The 24,397-nt window shown below is 40.1% G+C and overlaps 1 protein-coding gene and 1 long non-coding RNA gene across 2 annotated transcripts in view; one reads left to right on the plus strand and one right to left on the minus strand.

Annotated features, from left to right (window-relative positions):
- The window catches only part of CRYBG1 (crystallin beta-gamma domain containing 1), a 208,559-nt gene that overhangs the window by 115,323 nt on the left and 68,839 nt on the right, over positions 1-24,397 (plus strand). The window lies entirely within an intron of this gene.
- The window catches only part of LOC131382861 (uncharacterized), a 54,853-nt gene that overhangs the window by 28,418 nt on the left and 2,038 nt on the right, over positions 1-24,397 (minus strand). The gene's annotated exons all lie outside the window — the stretch shown is intronic.

The following is a 24,397-nucleotide window of genomic DNA, read 5'->3' on the forward strand; positions in this document are numbered from 1 at the left end:
CTCCTGTTTTATTTGTAGTTTTAGCTCTTCCATTTAGGTCTCTGATCCATTTTGAGTGATTTTTTTGTATGTGGGGTGAGATAGGGGCCACCACCATTTTTGCTAGAAATACAGTCTGTTTCTCAGTGACATGATGCCAGGGAAGACATAATTGCAGAACTGATTGCCAAGACTTAAGTATGAAGTTCATAAGCCCAGTGCTATGTGGTTCTGGTTAGGCACAGTATGACAGGGAAAAGTGATGCAGGCCATAAAAGTGATGCAGTATGATAGGGAAAAGTGATGCTGGCTGGCCCCGTGACTAAGTTAGGATTGCACACTGTAGCCTGAAGTTAAGAGGATTTGGATAGTAAAAGAAATTGTGGGCTGGGCGCGGTGGCTCACACCTGTAATCCCAGCACTTTGGGAGGCCGAGGCAGGCAGATCATGAGGTCAGGAGATTGAGACCATCCAGGCTAACACGGTGAAACCCAGTCTCTACTTAAAAAAAAAAAAAAAAAAAAAGCCAGATGTGGTGGCTCACGCCTGTAATCCCAGCACTTTGGGAGGCCGAGGCAGGTGGATCATGAGGTCAGGAGTTCAAGACCAGCCTGGGCAAGATGGTGAAACCCCGTCTCTACTGAAAGTACAAAAATTACAGCGCACCTGTAATCCCAACTACTCAGGAGGCTGAGGCAGGAGAATTGCTTGAACCTGGGGGGCGGAGGTTGCAGTGAGCCGAGATCGCACCACTGCACTCCAGCCTGGGTGACAGAGCGAGACTCCATCTCAAAAAAAAAAAAAAAATTTAGCCGGGCATGGTGGCGTGCACCTGTAGTCCCAGCTGCTTAGCAGGCTGAGGCAGGAGAATCACTTGAACCCGGGAGGCAGAGGTTGCAGTGAGCTGAGATCGCACCACTGCACTCCAGCCTGGGCGACAGAGCAAGACTCCATCTCAGGTAATCCATAACCACATGTTGGAAGGCTGAGGCGGGTGGATCCATTCAGGCCATAGTTTGAGACCACCTGCCAAATGACAAACAAAACTTAGCCAGGAAGGGTGGCGCATGCCTGTAATCCAGCTGCTCAGAAGGCTGAGACATGAGAAGCACTTGAACTTGGGAGGCGGAGTTTGCAGTGAGCTGAGATCATGCCACTGCACTCCAGCCTGGATGACAGAGTGAGACTCTGTCTTAAGAAAAGAAAAAATTGGCTGCTCCAATGGAGGTGAAAGTTTAGCTTACTGTCATTCTGACAAACTAAATTTATAAAGAGAACAATTACCAAACCCTAGCAGCCATAGAATTAAATCATGAGAGGTAGATAAGATACACTTGCCACCCCATGCTGGTCTTCATGGTGACTGCGGTCTCAGCCCTTCCTTTCCCTAATCTCATCTGCATCTCCTCTCTCTGAAAGAGAGGCAGAAGCCCTCTAGATATCTTTGCCTTCTCTCCTGGATACCCTCTGTTTATCCTTCCAGGTCCCTCTCCACCCTTCTGCATCCTACTGTGTCCTAGAGGGACTGCACCAACCAGTTCTCTCTCATTGATCGTCAGGCTTCCTGTTGGGGGTCAAACAAAGGGAAGTCCTGGCAGGAGATAAGAAAGAGGGAGGGAAAGGAGGCTGGGGTATTCATACTCCTGGTTCCCTCCCTGTGGGGCCACTGAAGGCCAGCCTATCCCTAGGCCCATCAGGGCCCTTGCAGCACAGCCCTCTCTGTACCTGTCCTGGGAGCTGCTCTCTCCCTGTCCTTCATGTCTGCCATTAGTCCTGGGGTAGGATACTACTCGTGGGGGTTCCCCAGGTCTTGTGCACATGTTTGCCCCTTTATTAGACTGTCATCAGATCAACCCACTTCTGTACTTTCTTACTTACAGGACCTGACTGATACATGTTCTCTCCCAGTCAGGTATTTATGTGCATGATACACCTTCTCTCCCAATCTCTCCCAGTTCCCAGTTATGTGCGGAGCAGGCCAGACTTTAAGCTTTTCGCTTTAGAACAATTCTGAGAAATGCATTTATTTACTCTTAAATGTTTTTGAAGTACCTATAATATATTTGAAACGCCTATTATAGGCCAGGCATGGTGGCTCACGCCTGTAATCCCAGCACTTTGGGAATCTGAGACAGGTGGATAGCTTGAGCCCAGGAGTTCAAGACCAGCTTGGGTGATATGGTGAAATCCCATCTCTATGAAAAAATACAAAAATTAGCTGGGTGTGGTGACACACTTGGGAGGCTGAGAGGTGGGAGAATTGCTTGAGCCCAGGGGGTTGAGGCTGCAGTGAACCATCATGACACCACTTGCATTCCAGCCTGGGCAATAGAGCGAGACCATGTCTCAAAAAAGAAAAAAAAAAAAAAAAAGAGATGCCTATTATGAGCTCGCTCTTTCAGACACTGAGGATTTAGGGTGAGCAAGATGGATAAAATCCTTGCTCTCAAGGAGCTTCCATTTGAATAGGAGATAGACAATAAACAAACAGCCATGCAGTATATCATTAGTGACAGGTGCTATAAGGAAAAATAGCACAGACTTAGGGAGTAGAAGATGATTACGGGAGAGTGCTACCTAGATATGATGCACGGACAGCCACCGCAGGCCTCTCTGAGGAGACTGAAGTGAAGAATGAGCATGTGGATGTCAGGGGAGGGCATGCGAAGGAAAGCACGGTGTGACTGAAGGCCCTTGGCAGCATAAAGGAGTGGTGAAGAGACCATGGAAGCTGGGGGTGAGTGAATGAGGCAGAGAGTAGGAGGATTTGAAGGCAGAGAGGTAGGCAGGGGCCAGATCATGCAGAGGCTTGAGGATCATGGTAAGAGCTTTGAATTTCATTCTGAACATAATGGAAGCCATTGGGGGAATTTTAAGCCTGGGAGTGAGGAACTCTAACTTTCAATTTGAAAAGAATCACCCTGGCTGCCATGTGTAGAACAGACTAAAGGGGCAAGTGCTAAAGCAGAAAGAGCAGTTAGGGCAGAAGCAGTGGCCCAGGAATTGCAGGACAACAGATGGGCGCTCTGGCAACCATCTTGGCCACTGCCTGCCTTCAGACAGAACCATTTGTGTCACTAGGGAAAAAGCATCCCTAGAGAGCACCCAGTCTTGCCTCTTCCTGTGTAGCCTCAGACACATCTCCTAACTTCAAGGAGGCTGAGGATCTGATGTGTAAAATGAATGTGACTTGGTGTCTATGGCATGGAAATGTAGGGAGAGAGAGGCACTCGGAAGATGGTGGGGCACCTCCAAGGGTCAGCAGATATTACACTGGGGGTGGGGAGGGAGGGTAAAAAAGAAAATTGATAAGTGGAAGATAAGCAAGAAGGTTGTGAGAGAAGTCGTGAGGGATCTCAGAGCAACAGAGTGGTTTGTGGTTGAGCAGTGTGGTGGCAGCTGGCAATTCAGAAGGGTGGCTATGAACATGTGGAGTCCAACAGCCCTGGACTTGAACCTGGGCACTGCGTAATTCTGCACCCTTGGGCAAGTTACTCACCTTCCCTGGACTTGCTTCCTCATTTCTAAAATGGGGCAATAATTTGTACCTCCGCATATTCAGTGAGCTTATGGATGTGAAGTGCTTAGCAAAACGTATGGGACCCAGTTAACCCTTATGGTCACAGCTCATAAACTATAATACAAATATCTGTTATCTGGTGTCCCCCCAAGACTTCCAACCACGTGAGAGTACCCTTATTCCACATGCTAGGCAAAGCCAAAGTCCTCCCCTATCCCTGCCCCTGTCACCTCTGGCTCTCACTCTTCTCTGAGGACCACTCTGTCTCTCTCCCCTGTTACCTTGTAGTCATGAAGCTAGTCTCCTTAATTCCCCCAAATCACCATAAAGCTAGTCTCCTTCATTTCCTCAAAGCACCACTACCTTAGCGCAGCCATGTACAGTCGGCTTTTACTGAGGGCTTGACACTGTATGGTAGACAACTGAAAATTACATATTGCTCCCTGCTGTTGATAAAGTTTCCTCAGCTATTCCACATACTGGGAATTTCTCACTAGTCTTTAAGTCCCAACTCTTGCTGTTTCTAGAGACCAGTCTTCAATCCTCTAAGTTCTCGTTCTTTATTTTTTGAAGATCTCTACTTCCTACTCTGACTGGGACTAATTTTAAATACATAAATTTTTTTTAAAAATTTTCTGCTAAGCCAAGGGCTGTTTTATTTTAGGCCTGTATTCACTAAAATGCACAGAAGATTTTGAAACTATTATCTTTTTAGCATCATCAAATTCTTAGGTGTGGTTCTCTTAAATAGAGGACAGCAGTAGAGATTTATGCTATCTCCTGCCACCCCTACTCCCTGCAGAAATGGATACAGTTAGTGTTTTGTTGCAAAAAGTAAAATTTCCTGTTAGTAAATAAGGCACCCAGGATATCATTGGGAAAAAAAAAATCTGTTTACTGCATAACCTGAAGATTCCCAAGAAGCCAGAAGCAGAGAACTGTGATACCAACATCTAAAAAGCTTGAGAGAGCAAAGCAAAGGACCTCTTATCCTCTTCTGTAGCAAGAAAGCGGTCAACTTTTTCAAGAACCCAGAAGGAAATGCATATGCTTGCTGCCTTTGTTAATGTACAAATGTGCTTCTGCCAATCTCTTCAATCTGCCTGTTGACTGCTGGATAAGTCCCAGCCATCCCCTTTGGGGGCGCTCTGTCTCAGCTTCTCCACTGGTACCTCCCTGAATAGACGGTGAACTTTTCCATCTTCATTTTGCTCATGCTCTCCTCTTTGCCTGGGAAGTTGATCCTTCCGTTTCTGCCTAATAAAACTATTTAAACCCTAGCATGGGCCACCACTCTCACAAAGCCCCCTCTCTTTCTTCACAGTTGCTCTCTTTCTTCACATTTCTGAAATTCTTAGTTGGTATGACTCATACAGATACATGCTGCTTTATTTTGTCATCAGGTGCCTATATTATGGCTCCCAGTGGATTAAAGTTCCTCAAATGCATAAGCTAATCCTTATACTTTCTTTTCATCCTATGCAAAATATACTAGAATGCCTAGACCATAAAGAGTGACAAATACATATTTGCTGAATATTGGATTAGCTTTCTGTTCCTGCATAACAGATTATTACAAATTTAGCAGCTGAAAACAACACATATTTATGATCTCAGTTTCCATGGTTCCAGAGTCTACACAAGGCTTAGCTGGGTCCTCTGCACAGGGTCTTGCAAGGCTTCAGTCAAGGTGTCAGCTGGGGCTGCGGTTTCATCTGAGGCTTGGGATCCTCTTCCAACCTCACATAGTTGTTGGCAAAATTTATCTCCTTGAAGCTGTAGAACTCATAGCAACTTGCTTCTTGAAGGCCATTGAGAGAGACAACCTGTGATGCTTCAAATCTTTACCTCTTTCAAAGGGCTCACCTAATTAGGTCAGGCCTACTCAGGATAATTTACCTTTTGAGTACTCCAAGTCAACTCATTAGGGAATAATTTCATCTGCAAAAATCCCTACACCTTTGCAGTGGAATGTAATCTGATTATGGGAGTGTCATCCATCCTATTCACAGGTCCTGTAAAGGGATGGAATTACATAGGGAAAGTACATCAGAGAGCAGGAATCTGGGAGTCATCTTAGAATTCTTCCGGCCGGGTGTGGTGGCTCATGCCTGTAATCCCAGCACTTTGGGAGGCCAAGGAGGGTGGATCACAAGGTCAGGAGATTGAGACCATCCTGGCTAACACAGTGAAACCCGTCTCTACTAAAATACAAAAAATTAGCTGGGCGTGGTGGTGGGCGCCTGTAGTCCCAGCTACTTGGGAGGCTGAGGCAGGAGAATGGCATGAACCCAGGAGACAGAGGTTGCAGTGAGCTGAAATCGTGCCACTGCACTCCAGCCTGGGTGACAGAGCGAGACTCTGTCTCAAAAAAAAAAAAAAATAGAAGAGTAAAAATAAAAAAAGAATTCTTCCTACCACAAATATTTTTGGGCCAACAGACTTTAAATTTTTTTTTAATTGACATCTTGTAATTGTACATATTTATGGGGTATAATTTGATGTTTCAACATATGCTGTATACTAATCAAATCAGAGTATTTAGCATATTCATCACCTCATGCATTTATCATTTCTTTGTGGTGAGAACATTCAAAAGCCTCTCTTCTAGCTATTTTGTAATATGCAGTACCTTACTGTTAACATCACCTTACTGTGATGTTATAGAAAATCAGAACTTATTCTTTCTATCTAATTGTCACTTTGTACCTGTTGACCAGCCTCTTCCCATTCACCTCCATTCCTGCAACCTCTGTCAGCCACTGTTCTACTGTCTGCTTCTATGTTATCTACTCTTTTCTGTTTGTTTGTTTTAGACTCACATATAAGTGAGGTCATGTGATATTTGTCCTGGCACTTGGCTTATTTCACTTAATATGACATCTTCCGGGTCCGTCCATATTGCCTCAAATGACAGGATTTCATTCTTTTTATGGCTGCATAGTATTCCATTGTATATATATATATACACACAACATTTTCTTTACACATTTATTGTTGGACATTTGAATTGATTCCATATTTTGGCCATTGTGAATAGTGCTACAATAAACATGGGAGTGCAGATACCAATTTCATTTCCTTTGGAATATATACCCAGTAATGGGATTGCTGGATCATATGGTAGTTCTATTTTTAACTTTTTGAGGAATCTCTATATTGTTTTCCATAGTGGCTGTACTAATTTATAATTCCATCAACAGGGTGTAAGTGTTCCCTTTTCTCCACATTCTTGACAACACTTGTTTTCTTGTATCTTTTTGATGATAGCCATTCCAACTGGAATAAGGTGATACCTCATTGTGGTTTTGATTTCTATTTCTCTGATGAATAGCAATGTTGAACATTTTTTCATAAACCTGTTGGCCATTTGTATGTCTTCTTTTGAGAAATGTCTATTAAGGTCTTTTGCCCATTTTAAAATCAGGTGGTTTGTTTATTGGTTGTTAAGTTTTATATTTTAAAAATCTTATTTAAAAAAATCTTTGCCCAGCCTGATATTGTAAAGCATTTCATCTACATTTTCTTCTAGTAGGTTCATAGTTTTGGGTTTTACATTTAAGTCGCTAATCCATTTTTGAGTTGATTTTTGCATATTGTGAGAGGTAGGAATCTACTCTCATTTTTCTGTATGTGGCTATTCAATTTTTCCAGCACCATTTATTGAAGATACTTTTTTTCTAAATGTGTGTTCTTATGATCTTTATTGAAAATCAGTTGGCTATAAGTGGACAAATTTTGGGGGGGGGAACTATATTTTGTTCCATTGGTTTATGTGTCATTTTTTATGCCAATACCATGCTATTTTGGCTACCATAGCCTTGTATTATATTTTGAAGTCAGGCAGTGTGATGCCTCCAGCTTTGTTCTTTGTTTGTTTGTTTGTTTAGAGGCAAGGTGTCACTTTGCCACCCAGGCTAGAGTGCAGTAGCATGATCATAGCTCCCTGCAACCTCAAACTCTCAGGCTCAAGCAATCCTCCAACCTCAGCCTCAAGCAATCCTCCAACCTCAGCCTCCCGAGTAACCGGGGCTATAGTCATGTGCCACCACACCCAGCTAATTTTTTTTCTTTTTTGTAGAGACAGGGTCTTGCCATGTTGCCCAGGCTGGTCTCAAACTCCTGGCCTTGAGCGATCTTCCTGCCTTAGCCTCCCAAAGTCTGGGGATTACAGGTGTGAGCCACAGCACCTGGCCCAGCTTTGTCCTCCTTGCTCAGGATTACTTTGGCTATTCAGGTTCTTTTGTGGTTCCATATAAATTGTAGAATTTTTTTTTCTGGCTGGGTAAGGTGGCTCATAACTGTAATCCTAGAACTTTGGGAAGCCAAGGTGGGAGGATCACTTGAGCCCAAGAGTTTGAGTCCAGCCTAGGCAACGTAGTGACACCCCATCTCTACAATATGAAAAAAAAATATTAGCTGGATGTGGTGGTATGTCCCTCTGGTTCCAGCCACTCGGGAAGCTGAGGTAGGAGGATTACTTGAGACCAGCAGTTCAAGCCTGCAGTGAGCTATGATGGAGCTACTGCACTCCAGCCTGGGCAACAGAGCAAGACCCATTTAAAAAAAAAAAGGTGGGGGGGATTTCTTTTTCTATTTCTATGAATGTCATTATTATTTTAATAGTGATTGCATTAAATCTGTAGATTGCTTTGGGTAGTATTCCCATTTTAACAATATTATTTCTTCCAATCCATGGACAGAAGATAGCTTTCCATTTCCATTTGTGGTCTTCTTTAATTTCTTTAATCAATGTTTTATAGTTGTCAGTGTAGAGATTTTTTACTTCCTTGGTTAAATTTATTCCTAGGTATCTTAAATTTTTGTAGCTATTATAAACAGAATTGTTTTCTTGATTTCTTTTCCAGATAGCTTGCTGTTGGCATATATTAAATAGAAATGCTACTGATTTTTCTATGTTGATTTTGTGTTCCATGACTTTACTGAATTAGATAATTAGTTCTAACAGATTTTTTTGGTGGATTCATTAGAGTTTTCTAAATATAAGATCACATCATCTATAAACAAGGACAATTTAGCTTCCTCCTTTCCAATTTAGATGTATTTTATTTCTTTCTCTTGTCTAATTGCTCTAGCTAGGACTTCCAGTATTATGTTCAATAAGAGTGGTGAAAGTAGGCATCTTGTCTTGTTCGTGATCACTGTTTCATACATTCAGTATGATGTCAACTGTGGGTTTGTCATATATGGCCTTTATTGTGTTGCAGTACATACCTTCTATATCTAATTTGTTGAGAGTTTGTATCATGAAGGGATGTTAAATTTATCAACTGCTTTTTCTAAATCTCTTGAAATGGTTTTTGTCTTTTTATTAATGTGGTGTGTTGCATTTATTGGTTTGTGTATGTTGAACTATCCTTGCATCCCTGGAATGAATCCACTTGATCATAGTGGATGATATTTTTAATTGCTGTTGAATTTGGTTTGCAAATATCTTGTTGAGAATTTTTGCATGTGCACTCATCAGGGATATTGACCTGTAGTTTACTTTTTTTGCAGTGTTTTTGTCTGGTTTTTGAATCAAGGTAATGCTGCCTTCATTTCCTTTCTTCTAACAATTTTGGGTTTATTTTGTTCTTCTAGTTCACTGGGGTAAAAGGTTAGGTTATTTATTAGAAATCTTTACTCTTTTTTGTTGTAGGTGTTTATTGCTATGAACTTCTCTTTTAGAACTGCTTTTGTTGTGTCCCATAGATTTTGATTTGATGTGCTTCCATCCTCATTTGTCTCAAGGAACTTTTAAATTTCCTTCTTAATTTCATTGACCCATTGATTATCAAAGAACATATTATTTAATTTTCATGTATTTTTAAGGTTTCCAAAGTTTTTCTTCTTGATTTCTAGTTTTATACCATTGTGGTCTGAAAAGATATTCTATCTTCTTAAATTTTTCAAGACTTGTTTTGTGGCTTAACATGTGATGATCTATCCTGAAGAATATTCTATGTGTGGTCGAGAAGAATGTGTATTTTGCAGCTATTGGATGGAATGTTCTGTAAGTGTCTGTTAGGTCAATTTGGTCTATGACATAGTTTGTTGATTTTTCTGTCTAGATGGTCTGTCCGTTGTTGAAAGTGTGGTGTTGAAGCCCACTATGATTACTGTATTGCAATCTCTCCTTTAGAGCTAATAAACTTGGTTTTATATATTTGCTCTGGTATTGGATGTATATATATTTACAATAGTTATAGCTTCTTGTTGACTCAATCCCTTTATCATTATATAATGACCTTCTTTCCCTCCTTTCACAGTTTTTGACTTAAAGTGTAATTTATCTGATATAAGTATGGCTAGTCTTGTTCACTTTTGGTTTCCATTTGCTTGGAATCTTTTTCTATCCTCTTACTTTCAGTATATGTTTGTCTTTAATGGTGAGGTTCATCTCTTATAGTTAGGTCTTGTTTTTTATCCATTCAGTCACTCTATATCTTTTAACTGGAGAATTTAATCCATTTACATTCAAGGTTGTTATTGATAGGTAAGGACTTACTCCTGCCATTTTGTTAATTGATCTCTGTTTTGTTTTTTTTTTGTAGATTGTTTATTCTTTTCTTTCTCTTTTTGTTGTTTACCTCTGTGACTTGGTGGTTTTCTGTAGTACCAACCTTTGTTTCCTTTCTCTTTCTTGTTTGTGTATTTATTGAAATTTGTGTGTGTGTGATTACCATGGGGTTAACAAAAAAAGTCTTGTAATTATAATAGACTATTTTAAGCTGTTAACAACTTAACTTTGGTTCCATACAAATACTGTAGGCTCCTCCCCAACCTTTTTGCATTTTGGTTGCTTAATTTACATCTTTATTTTTTAGTGTTCTTCAGCCACTTATTATAGCTATTGATGTTTTTTTACCTTTTCGAATTTAAATCTTTATACTGGAGAATTGAAGAATTTACATGGTACCATTACAGCACTGGGGTATTCTGAACATGGTTATGGATTTACCTATATTGGTGAGTTTTGTACTTCCATGTGTTTTCATGATATTATCACCCATTTGTTTTCCTATTGTAAAATTCCTTTAAGCATTTTTTTGCAAGGCTGGTCTAGTGGTGATGAGTTCTCTCAGTTTTTGCTTGCCTGAGAAGTTCTTTTATTTCTCTTTCTAGTCTGTTGAAGCTCTCAGTGGTATTTTTATTTTTGTTCATTTATTCCTCAACAGAAGCCACATTTACTGTATTTTTTATTCACTGTATTTTGTTCATTGAATTCTTCAGCTCCAAGATTTCTGTTTGGTTCTTTTTTGTGATATCTATCTTTTTGTTGAATTTCTCATACAGATCATGAATTGATTTCCTGCTTCCATTGAATTGTTTGTCTGTATTCTCTTATATTTCACTGAGTTTCCTTAAGATCATCATTTTGAATTCTTTTTCAGGGATTTCATAAATATCATTTTTGGGAGGATCTGTTAATGGAGACCTATTGTGTTTGGGGGGAGGTGTCATCTTTTCTTGCTTTTTTGCTTCTTGTGTCCCTACATTGATATCTGTCCATCTGGTAATACAGTTGCTTTTTCCAATTTTATGGAGTAGCTTCTGTAGGAAGAGGCTTTTTCCTATACATGGGTCCTAGGGTGCTGGTTGGGAATGGTGCATTGACTTTAGTTCTGGGTGAGTAGACTCAGTAGTGTGGTCTCCATAAAGATTCTTCAGCTGTAATCCTTACCTGCAATGCCTGCGATTAGCTCAGTGTCCCAGACTGCAGTCTATGACTGTGGTGGTATGGTTTTGTGGGGATCAGGGGCGCTATGCTGGTTGTTTGCTGGACATGTGCAGGTGTGGCAGGCCAGCAGATTATGTGGTGGGCTCTCCTTAATGGCATGGTCACTACTGTGCTATCTGTCAGGTCTGGGTCAGGTGCATATAGGTTAGGCAGCTGAGTGGGCATTCTCTCTAGTGGTGTAGGGTCCCCTCCAGGCTTGCTGTCAGGCCAGGGAAGACACATAGGCCAGGGAAGACATACAAGATCCCTTCCTGTGGTGCAGGGCCACCTCCAAGCTGGCTGTCAAACCAGCGGTGGGTAAATGGCCAACAGTTTTGCACAACTCTCTCTGGTGAGGTGGGGCTGGCTACAAGGCCAAGGGCAGGCACATGTGGGTAGCCGCTGCTGGTAACTTTCTATGGTGGGGTGATGCCACCTTGCCAGCTGTCAATCCTGGGGCAGGTGCTTGCAGGCCAGAGGCTATACGCAGCTCTCTCTGGTTGGGTAGGCTGACTTTAGGCCAGCTGTCAGGCAGGGATGTGGGTGCCTGTGGGCCTGATATCTGCACATGGACTTCCCACTACTGCACAGTTGGCTTGTGTCCCTGGGTGATAAGGCGCCTCATGGATTTGGGCATGGGTGTCCCAGTTGTTCCTTTGGGCCTAGGTTCTGGGTAACTGGGGTATTGGTATTGTAGGCACCTGTGGGAATTTAGTGTAATGAAAGCAAGGTGTCAGGGATGGATTGGTGGAAGGCAGTATACACTCCAAATATGGGTCCAGTTTCAAGATGGTGTTGCGCCGTAGCGGCTTAGATCCTGGGGGTGGGAGGTGTCAAGGGAGTTCTTGCTCTGGGAAATGCAAATGCAGCTGTTTAGACTCCCAGCAACTGTTCACACTGGACTTAGGGCCTTCCTGCAGCAATGACTACTGGAGTCTGTGGCAGTGTGGAGACTGCCAAGGGTCTGCAGCTTACTTTTTCCCATAAGAAGAGGTCTCTCCAGCTCTGACCTGATCCCAGCAGGAAGACAGTGTGGCAGAGGCAGGATTCCTTACTCCCCTTTCTATGGAGTGAGCTGTCCTAGGCTTCTGTGATCCACAGGGGTTTTGTGGTTTTCGTGGTGCTCTCCAGCACATTTCCTTAGTCACTCCAGTCAGAATGTAGCTGTGTATTCATTGTTTTGGTTTCTTTGGTGTTGGGGAGAATGAAAGCCAGGCAACTCTAATTGGCCATCTTGTGATGTCACTCTCAGTGGGCCAAGGTCTTGATAAAATGTTGATTTGATTGTGTCACAAGACCAAAAATTGCTTCAAAATAGAAAAAAAACTCAAATTAATTACTATTTTTAATGTAAAAGTCTTTATATAATGTATATGAAAAGATATAATTCCCTTGTCATTTTTTTGGTAGATTGAAAAAGAAAACATTGGCTGGGCACAGTGGCTCACCCATGTAATCTCAGCACTTTGGGAGGCCAAGATGGGTGGATCACCTGAGGTCAGGAGTTTGAGAACAGCCTAGCCAACATGGTGAAACCCTGTCTCTACTAAAAATACAAAAAAAAAAAAAAATTAGTGAGGGGTGGTACTATGCACCTGTAATCCCAGCTACTCAGGATATTGAGGCAGGAGAATCGCTTGAACCCAGGAGGTGGAGGTTGCAGTGAGCCAAGATCGCACCACTGCACTCCAGCCCGGGTGACAGACTCTGTGTCAAAAAAAAAAAAAAAAGAAAAGAAAATGAAAACATTAATAATTGTGAATCATTTTAGTTTGGTTGTAGTTTCTGTTGTTTGGAGTTGGTTTCAGTTCATTTTATTTTATCCAGAAATAAGAACACAAAATTATCCTCCGTAAATGATGCATTGAGTTTGTTCATTAATATCTAGAGAAACAGAGATTAAATGCCTAAAATGTCTAAAAAGTGCATAGGTGAAGAAACCTAAAGAACTATGAGAAGATTTTGTCTTCTATGGAGAGACTCATGACTCCAGCAGGGCATGAATAGCCAGCCATAGAGGTGGTTCCTTAGTCCACATTACAGTTGTCATTTCCCTCTCAGAATGTCTACCTACTGTTTAGTGAAATATATCTACAAAGCTGGAGTGATGTAATGCTGTTGGCTTCTTAAAAGAGCCAGGAGAATCCCTTCTTCACCCTGGTGTGAATGCAGGCTGTTTCCCCTGCATTTCCCCTTTGGGGAAGCAACAACTGTGGCATAACCATCTTTAAGCCAGGCTTGCCTGGTATGAGGTTTGCTAAAGGAATAAGGACAGAAAGAAAATTCTATAGCTTAGTTTGGCGGGGAGCATTTCACCAGGTAGGCTATGAAAGAGGAACTAATGGAAACCTAATAAAATAGATTGAGGAGATTAAAATAAAGGATAGTGAATTAAAGATTATATCTTTCAGAAATGTCATATTTTTTACATGCAGAAGATTTGTAGGGCCCTATGAACACTTTCTCTACATTTATCCACATGTATATCATCTGTGACTCATAGCTGAAATATGTTTATATGAATTTTTTTCCAATATGATATGGAAGGGTGAGGCTAGCAAATGTGGGAGGAACATCAGGTGCTGGCAATTTTGCTTTTCTTTGCATTTAGCCCCACCTCCGTGCTTTGCAGAAACTCAGTCACAGAGTCAGGAGCAGGAATTCAGATTCACAGAAAGAATGAACATGTGAGGAAAGTCCTCAAGCTAGAATTGACCCCTGGCAAATTTGGCTAAGGGGGCAGAAAGTAGAAGGTGTGCCAAATTCCCATTCCCTTTCTCACACTCTGTGAAAAGGCCTGTTGCTAGTGATGAGTACCTGATCATTTTTCAACTTGTACTTCAAAAAATGTGTCCTCATGACATAGTGTAATACCTTGATTAAGGCTGGAAAGTAACTAAAACTGGCAGGTCTTCCTCTAATTGCTGTGTGATATTAATTTAATGAAGCCTTCTCTTGCAAGAGAATTTCATTGGTTTGTTTAAAAACAAAACTACAGGCTTGCTATATTTATTTCATTCATTATGATAACCACAAAGCATTACCCTTTTTTCAAACACTTTATTTAAACAAAATGATGAAATACTCACAAGTCGTGTCAGAGCAGTTATTGCGTATGCTTATTAATGAAGGTGTCAGTACAAAGGCTCCTCAGCATGAGCCACCTGTGTGGAGGCTGCATGCAAAAGGACTGACTCCTGATCAAAAACTGGAAAATGCTGATGGAGGCTGAAAGCAGGTAGATGTGTCTTTTGTCTTTTACAGGGAACATTGCCCTATAACAGAGTTAATAATGCCATTTACAAACTGCAGCTTATATTTTTTCCTACCAAATTGTGATCTACTATGAGACTGACTTAGGGCTGAGATAAAGCATAGAGGCATAACTTTGAGAGTGAAACCTACATGGTTTGTGGCCATTTCCATTTAGAAATATTAACTTCCCGTAAGTTCAACATGACCCAAGCTGGACTCCCTACCCTCCGACGGAGCTCTCCAGTGCTCTTTCAGGCCTCGAGACTCTGCATCATGGAGTTCCTTTGGATTCATCTCTCTCTCTCAGTGTCTGCTTTCCTTCGGTTCTTTCTTTTCCTCCCTCCATTTCCATATGTGGTGGTCACTTCAGGCCCCTTAACACCTTACGTCTGAACTGCCGCCTCTAGGTCCTCATCCACTTGGGCCCACCAGGGGCTGCCATGGTTGTCTTTCTCCAACACTGCTGCAGATCATGTCGCCTTCCTGCTCAGAAACCTTAAAAGTTTTCATATTTCCCATGACATCACACCTAAGCTTCTTGACTTGCCTCTCAAGGCTTTCCCCAAATGAGATCAATCATACTTACTCAACCTCCCATGTATCCATTCCACCAATCTTCTTTGTGCCTCGTAACTCCAGTTCGATCCCTGTGCCTGGTGTCATTTGGTTGCCTTTCTTCAGTCTGTTCCCCTTACCCAGAATGCCTTTTCTTGGCCCTCATCTTATTAAATCCATCCTTTAAGGCTAGTACTCTGTTCTTCCTGTGGTCTTCTGACTGCACACCCTCACTAATCTCTTCCTCTTTGAACTCTTAAAGTATTACACGTATCTCAACTGCATACTTTAGCAACTAATTATATGCCTGTCTGCACATTGGTGGTTGTTTTATAGACAAGCCTATAAGCTTCTAGATGTCAAAATAAGTCATATGTTCTCTATCCATTCCATACTGAGTACATGGTAGGTGCTATATAGAAGATACTAATTGTTTCATATCTTTTCTGTGCAGGTTGAGTTAATAGAAGAATTCTTATTTTCATATTATGTTTTCAAGTACTTATAAAGTAATAGTACCAAACAAATGTTTATAATATGAATGATTGTTAGAGAATTAGATTAGTATTAGATTATAAGGGTTTTATCTGCTATCAGCCATTATACTTCTGAAGAAAGGAAGGAAGTGGGAGAGGGAGGGAGGGAGGAAGAGAGGAAGGAAAGAAGGAAGGAAGGAAAGGAAGGAAGGAAGGAAGGAAGGAAGGAAGGAAGGAAGGAAGGAAGGGCCGACCCAGAGCTAGGGTGCTTGTATTTTAAGTATTTATTCAAACGCCACCTCCTCAACAAAGCACTGCTTCTTCTACGCAGGCCATTCATAAATGGCAGCTATTATCATATGGCACTTATCATATACATACCTCTAAATATTATAACAATATCCCCTTGTATTGTCTTCACATATCCATCCTTCTTCCTTCCCTTTTACCTCAAACTGAGTTTCTTAATGTGAGAGACTTGTCCTTTAATCCCTGAATCTGCAAAGCTGGCAACCAATAAATGCTTGTTGAATGAATAAATGAAATACGGGAGCACTCATGTAACCATGAGTATGACATTCTGTAAATATAGTCATGGTAGGCAAATGACCATTGAGTCTTTTCATAAATTAACATTTTTCTATTTTTAATTTTTTTTTTTTTTTACTTTTAGGAGAGCCTGTTATTCTATTTTTATCCTTTTACATAGACTTACAGAGAAAATTACAGCTGAGTTTAGATCAGGAAAAAATGAATCATTTCTTGCCAAGCCTGGGGGATTTTGTAATATTTTTGTAAAATTAGATATCACTATCTTTTTTGTATAACCCTTCTGAAAAACAGAAACAATCTTTAAAAAATGGGCAAAAGACTTGAATGACATTTCTCCAAAGATAAACAAATGGCTAGCATGCATAAGAAAAGATGCTCAACATTATTAATCAGTAGGGAAATGCAAATTAACAATAAGATATCACCTCACATCCATGAGGATGGCCACTATCAAAAAATTATAAGTTGATGAAGATGTTGGGAAACTGGAACTCTTACGCACTATTACTGGGAATATAAAATGGTGCAGCTACTATAGGAAAGAGTATAGCAATTCCTCAAAAAGTTAAAACTAGAATTACCATATAATCTACCAGTCTCAGGGTGTATATATCCAAAAGCATTGAGAGCAGGATCTCAAAGAGATATTTACACACCCATGTTCACTGCAGCATTATTCACAATAGTCAAGAGAAGGAAAGAACCCAAATGTCCATCAACAGATAAATGGATAAAGAATATGTGCCTTAATAAAAGGAACAAGATCATGTCCTTTGCAGGGACATGGATGGAGCTGGAAGTCGTTATCCTCAGCAAACTAATGCAGGGACAGAAAACCAAACACCACATGTTCTCACTTATAAGTGGGATGAGAACACATGGACATATGGTGGGGGAACAACACACACTGGGGCCTGTCAGCAGGGGAGGGGAAGGGAGAGAATCAGGAAGAATAGCTAATGGATGCTGGGCTTAATACCTAGGTGATGGGTTGATCTATGCAGCAAACCACCATGGCCTACGTTTACCCATGTAACAAACCTGCATATCCTGCACATGTACCCTGGAAGTTAAAATAAAAGTTAAAGGGGAAAAAAAAGAATATGTGGCATATACATATAATGGGGTATTATTCAGCCATAAAAAGAATGAAGTACTGATACATATGCATGTATCAGTCTGCATACATATGCATACAACATAGATAACCTTGAAAACATTGTGCTATGTGAAAGAAGCTAGTCACCAAAAACAAATGTATGATTCCATTTAGACGAGATACCTAAAGTAGTCAAACTCAGAGTCAGAAAGTAAAATTTTGGTTGCCAGGGGCTGGGGGTGGCAGTGGGTGGGCAGAGGAGAATGGGAGTTTCTGGATGATTATAGATTTCAGTTTTTCAAGATGAGAAAGTTCTGGACATCTATTGTACATCAATGTACATATAGTTAACACTATAGAACACTACACTTTAAAAATGGTTAAGATGGTACATTTTATGTTATGTGCTTTCCACCACAGTTAAATTTAAAAAAAGAATAGCATTTCAAATGCATATTCACCATCACCAATACACTGACATGAGCCAGCAGATGCTTAATATATGTTTCTAATACTGGTGGTCATGATGAAAGAAACAGAGCATTTTTTCCTGATGTACATCAAAGACTTAAGTAATTAAGAGGTCTGATAGTAGTGTCATTATTTTGTGGAAGAATGTAACTTGTTATCAAGTACTGAAAACTTCTGATAAGACATGTAGCAAGTAGAAACTATAGACTAAATGTTATGATAATTTATAATTATTGAATTATATTGATAAATTTAAGTGCCCATTATTTAAGTATTATGAGGTGAACATAATTTTTGCCTTTTCAATTATTAGGTTGCATGCTTGGACACATTTTTGTAATGGCACATGGGATGTAGTTTGTAGTGTATAATGTATACTTTTGTTTTTTAAAAAAAGTGTAAGTGAATAAAAGCTGGAATTAAAATAAAGCAAAACAAAACACACAACATTAAAGAAAATTGAACTTGTTCACCAGAGAAGGAAAATCAAAGGTACCATATCCTTCTTTCTCTACCTACTTCCTATCTACCTACAATCCTATAATCAGGTTTTTCATGCAATTTAATGTATGCAGGGCAACTTTCTACAAACTACCTACTACTTCCTCTGTTGTCTTTTCAGCAATTTTGGTTTAGCGTCACACCCAAAAAAGGGCACACCTCTTTAACACTTTCAACTCTTGAGTCAAACACACCCTTATTAAATGTGCTTTTCACATAAACAGTCAGTGTCTGTCATTCAGCTCTGGGAGAGAGCTGGCTTTGGCTCTGGTTGAGAGCAGCACTGCCGAAGGTGAGCTGATGAGCGCTCACCAGAGTATGCTAGAAGGAGGAGGATGAGACAAGGGTATTTTGAGAAGTAAGAAGATTGATATGGTAATGCACACACGGCTACATTTTACCTCCCATATTCTCTTGGTGTATCTATAGAAAACAAAAAAGAAGCAACACTATGGTAAGAAACTAACTGAAGTTTTTTCTTTTCATTGCCTAAGACTTTGTTTTGGACTTATATAGTATTATTAATAACATCAAGTAACTTCACGATATATTTATTGTCTAGATCTGGTAGTTTTGGGGGGGCTCAAAAATCTGAAGCATTTGTGAATATATGGAATATAGTGGAGTGGGGGCTGAGTACCCTTGGATACTTTGGCTTGAAGCAGAACTAAAAATGTCCAGTATAGGATCTGCTGCTGTCTGTGCTTTTCTAGGTTCTTTAAAATATTACAGGTAATCATTAACAAGCTACTCTCATTGAATATATTTGAGTTAGTTCCATCAGTCATTCTTACAGCATCTATTTTATAGACCCATTGCTGAGTGTACTATAAATAACTTATTTAATCCTTTTTTTCCTTGAGATAAAAAAAAAAAACTTTCCCCCCCTGCCTCCTTTTCAAATTTCAAAGGCAAAGTGATATTCAACTCCTTGGAAAAAGACTAGTAGGGAAATATTGTTTTGAGAGTAAGCATTGATTTTTATTTTTCTTAATGGTAGGCAAAGTTAGAACTCTACTACACATTCTTTTAAAATTTAGGTTATCTTTCAAATGTGTTCCCAGTGGGTGTTGACGGCCTTCTGCCCTCACCAGCCTGTCCCCATAACAAGTTATTATGTATTGCACATACTTTCCCCAAACAAGATTTTGTTAGGACACAAAAATTTATTGGAGATACTGGGCTTCTTACAACCCTGCTATTTAAGAAGTGGTTGGGATTAAAATAAATTATAAGAAAAAGCAATCTTGTAAACTTTTAAGAAAAAGAAGTTTACATAAGACCTATTAAACTTTGCTTCACCAGTTTGGTCATAGAGGCATAAGTATAAAGCTCCGATTAAGTGTTGGGCGTTATTAGCCTTCCTTTTCTTTGTTAATACTTTAATACTTAACACTTTCCTTATCATTTGATATTTTAGACACAATGGCTTAATAACTACACTGACAAATCATCTTTACACTAAGGTATAAGGTCTTAATCTTCCCCTATAAATCGTAATAGAATTAATAACTTGTGACTTAAAACCTTTTTTGAAACGATTTGCCAAATTTTTTTTTTTAAATCTAGGTTTAAGAGCATCATGACTATAAACCTTCAAAAATAATTTTAAGTTTAATTGAAATTTCTGATATTTTGGTCAACTATCTTATTAGAGACTAATCGTAAATATCTAAAAATGTTCTAAGCAGGTTAACTATAGCCTATGTACATTGATAGGTAAACTTAGGATGGGGAGAATGGCAGGAGGAGGTATTTTTGCCAGGCTGAACATTTTGAAGGTTGTTTCTCTCTTGAGTTTCTCTGTGATAGAAGATAAAGATACATGGCAAGTGCTGCAGGTACTAACAGCGTAGTGGCTAGTGAGACGACATTTTAATTTTCATTCGAAGTGTTGCAATGGGCAGGAACCTGCTGCCTGTGCCTCCAGGTGTAATCGGGACTAGAGCAGGGCAGGAGAGCCTGGTGCACAGGCTTGTCTACCTCAAGCCTGTACAGGAGCAGTGTTTGCAAAATGCAATCCAGAAGCACAAGCCAAGGCAGAGAGAAGGCATCTGAGGCTCCCGCTGCCTGCCAGGAACACTGTAGTAAGAGGGTGATGAAATATTTCACTTTTCAAAACCGAAAGAGCAGGAAATTTCTCACCATCGGCCCACTCCTGACACATACAGTCCTAACCTCTGCCACCCTCCCCACCCCCCATCACACCAGCCCAAGACAGAATCTAATGGAATGGGTGAAGAATAAAACCAAATTCCATTCGAGGGGAAATCAGGCCGGTCTTCCTGCGGGTAGAAAGAAATTGAGTGGGAAAAGTCATTTGATGTTGCATGAAAACCCTTATAAGGATAATTTTATAGAATATATTCACCCCAATGAGAGGAAGTGTGAACTGCCTCCAAGTTCAGCGGTTCGATGTGGCTTTTTGGGCTCTCCTGGGACTGTCCTTCATGGCTCCTACTCCTTGGTCTCCATGGTCTAGTTCCTGTCTTTTACACCTGTCCCCCTTCCCCCTGCACTCCTTAGCAGCAGGCTCTGCTTCCAGCTCTTTCTGTGTCTGAGGGGACCTACCTTGTTCATCCCTGTTCATGTTTACATGTGTGTGTGCACACATGTGTGCATGTGTGTGATAGTCAAATACAGCCCAAAGGAACAGAACAAGCAATAGAAGAAGAGAAACAGCACAAACATTACTATGCATCTTCTAGTCCACCAGCTATGTGTGACCATTGGCAAATCTCTTTTCACCCTGCAGTTTTTTCAAATGCGAAATGAAGATAAAAATTATCACCTCACATCACTGTTATAAAGTACTTGGCACACGCAGGTTCTTAAGAACTGTCAGCTGAGGCTGGGCGCGGTGGCTCACGCCTGTAATCCCAGCACTTTGGGAGGCCTAGGCGGGCAGATTGCCTGAGCTCAGGAGTTCAAGAGTGGCCTGGGCAACGTGATGAAACCCCGTCTCCTACAAATACAAAAAAAATTAAAAATAGCCGGGCGTGGTGGTGCGCGCCTGTAGTCCCAGCTACTCAGCAGGCTGAGGCACGAGAATAGCTTGAACCCAGGAGGCAGAGGTTGCAGGGAGCCAAGATCGCACCACTGCACTCCAGCCTGGGCTACAGAGTGAGACTGTGTCTTAAAAAAAAAAAAAGTCAGCTGAAATAAATCACAAAAGAGGAAAAAATGAAAGGCCAATAGGTATATAAAACATAGTCAATGCCATTAGAAACCAAAGAAATGCAAGCTACCTAGTTTTGTAAAATATAGCTTACACTAGAAAAGTGTATGAACATATAAATAATGACTAATTATAAAGCAAACACCTGTATTACTAGACATAATTCAAGAAATAGAATATTGCTGCCACCCCTTAAGTCTCCTCCTGTTGGTCTCTCTGATCAGGTTTTGATCACGATCCCTAAAGACACAATCCAGAACGCCATAATCCTGAATGGGATTGTGATCCAATCCCATTAGGAATGTATCTTATGGAAATAATCAATGATATGGGTAGAGATAAGCTAGGAATACATTTTCTGCAGCCTGTGATACATTAAAAATAATATAAATGAACAACTGTAGCAATTGTGGTATATCAGCATAATGGAATTCAATGTGACCATCAGAAATATTAATATAGGCCACACATGTAATCCTAGCACTTTGGGAGGCTGAGGTGGGCAGATGACTTGAGGTCAAGAGTTCGAGACCAGCTTGGCCAACATAGTGAATGTCCATCTCTACTAAAAATACAAACTTATCCAGGCGTGATGGTGAGCACCTGTAATCCCAGCTACTCAGGAGGCTGAGGCAGGAGGATTGCTTGAACTCGGGAGGCAGAGGTTGCAGTGAGCCAAGATCATGCCACTGCACTCCAACCTGGGCAAAAAAGTGAGACTCCATCTCAAAAAGAAAAAAAAAATAATATAGAGGTATATTTATTGGCATGAACTCAGTGAAAGAACAATATACCAAACAACATATACAAAATGATACTGTGTAATGCCCTGGGGAAAAATAAGCCAAGAAAAAAAAAATAGTAACAATGATACTTTGGGATGAAAAAATTAAGGATAATTTATATATTTTTCATTTAGTTATTTATATATTCTGACTTTCAAATGTAAATATATACTTTTTTGCATATGGTTTTTTTTTTGTTTGTTTGTGTTTTTGTGGTGTGTGTGTTTTTTTTTTTTTTTTTTGAGACGGGGTCTCTGTCTCCCAGGGTGGAGTGCAGTGGCGTGATCTCGGCTCACCGCAACTTCCGCCTCCCAGGTTCAAGCAATTCTCCTGCCTCAGCCTCCCAAGTAGCTGGGATTACAGGCACCAGCCACCATGCCTGGCTAATTTTTTTTTTTTAGTAGAGATGAGGTTTCACCATGTTGGCCAGGCTGGTCTCGAACTCCTGACCTCAGGTGATCCACCCACCTCGGCCTCCCAAAATACTGGGATTACAGGAGTCAGCCACCGCACCCAGCCTGTGTGTGTTTTTTTACTTAAAAAATTTTAAATTTAAATTTAAATGTTTAATTGACAAATAATTTTATATATGGGTATAATGTGATGTTTTGATGTATACATTGTTGTATACGTTGTAATTGTATACATTGTGTTGTATACATGGATGTATACATTGAAATTATTATATCCAGATAATTGACATATCCATCACCTCAGATACTTATTTTTTGTAATGAGAGAATTTAAAATCTATCCTTTTAGCAATTTTTAAATATGTAATACATTAATATTAACTATGGTCACCATGCTGTGCAATGGATCTTGAAAATTTATTGCTCCTAACTGAAACCGTATACCCTTTGACCAACATCTCTCCAAACTTCCCCTAACTCACAGCCTCTGGTAACCACTATTCTACTCTCCACTTCTATAAGTTTGACTTTTTAAGATTCTAAATATGAGTGAGATCATGTGTTATTTATCCTTCTGTGCCTGGCTTATTTCACTTAGCACAGTGTCCTCCAGGTTCATCTATATTGTTCCCAGTGACAGAATTTCCTTCTTTTTTAAGGCTGAATAATGGTCCACTGTGCATACATACCTCATTTGCTCTATCCATTCATCCATTGATGGACACTTAGGTTGATTCCATATCTTGGCTATTGTGAATAATGCTGCAATGAACACAGGGGGCCAGATATCTCTTCCACATACTGATTTCATTTCTTTTGGGTATGTACCCAGAAGCAGGATTGCTGGCAGTTCTATTTTTGTTTCATTGAGGAACCTCCACACCATTTTCCATAATGGCTATACTAATTTATATTCCCACCAACAGTGTATAAGAATTCCCTTTCTCCACATCCTCATCAACATTTATCTTTCACCTTTTTGATCACAGCCATTCTAACAGGTGTGAAGTGATAATTCATTATAATTTTCATTTTCATTTCTCTGATGAACAGTGATGTTGAGCACTAAAAAAAAAAACCTCTTGGCTATTTGCGTGTCTTCTTTTATGAAATGCCAGTTCAGATCCTTTTTCCATTTTTTAAATCAGATTGTTTGTTTTTGCTGTTGCGATGTCTGAATTCCTTGTATATTTTGGATATTAATCCCTTATCCAATGTATGATTTGCACATATTTTCTCCCGATCTGTAGGTTTTCTCTTTACTCTTTTGTTTCCCTTCCTGTGCAGAAGCTTTTTAGTTTGATACAATCCCATTTGTCTACTTTGTGCTTTTATTGCCTGTGCTTTTGGGTCAAATATGTATTTATTTCATGGTTTTCTCTTCCATTTCCCTTCTCTTCCCCAGAGATTGTATTGGGCATTTTACAAACATGTCAGTTTATCCTTAAAATAATCCAGAGGAGGAATATTTTAGAAACTAGATTTTGGGGAGTCATTTGAGAAAGAGAATAAGGCTAGAGACAGGCCTTTGTTTCTATCTGAAAGTTGCTTACTCAGGTTCAGTGACAGGTGATTGCCCCAAACCACTGTCCATTCCATGATACACTGTTGTCTGACTCTTGATTGTTGATAGGCTGGAGATTAAAGGATTTCTGGGAAATATGTACATTTGATAAATATTTAAGTGCCTATTGGTACCAAGCGTTGATGAAGAGTTAGGGACACAGGTGAACAAAATAACGTTCTTGTTCCTCATGAAGCTTATGTTCTGTAAGCAGACACAGACAATAAAGAAGTATACAAATATATATGCAATATGGTTCAGGTCATGTTAAGTGCTATGAAGAAAAAGGAGAATAGATCATAGAAAGTGAGAGTGCTGTTTTACAT

The sequence above is a fragment of the Hylobates moloch genome, unplaced genomic scaffold (assembly GCF_009828535.3).
Source record: "Hylobates moloch isolate HMO894 unplaced genomic scaffold, HMol_V3 SCAFFOLD_2, whole genome shotgun sequence".
In the NCBI taxonomy this organism is placed as follows: domain Eukaryota; kingdom Metazoa; phylum Chordata; class Mammalia; order Primates; family Hylobatidae; genus Hylobates; species Hylobates moloch.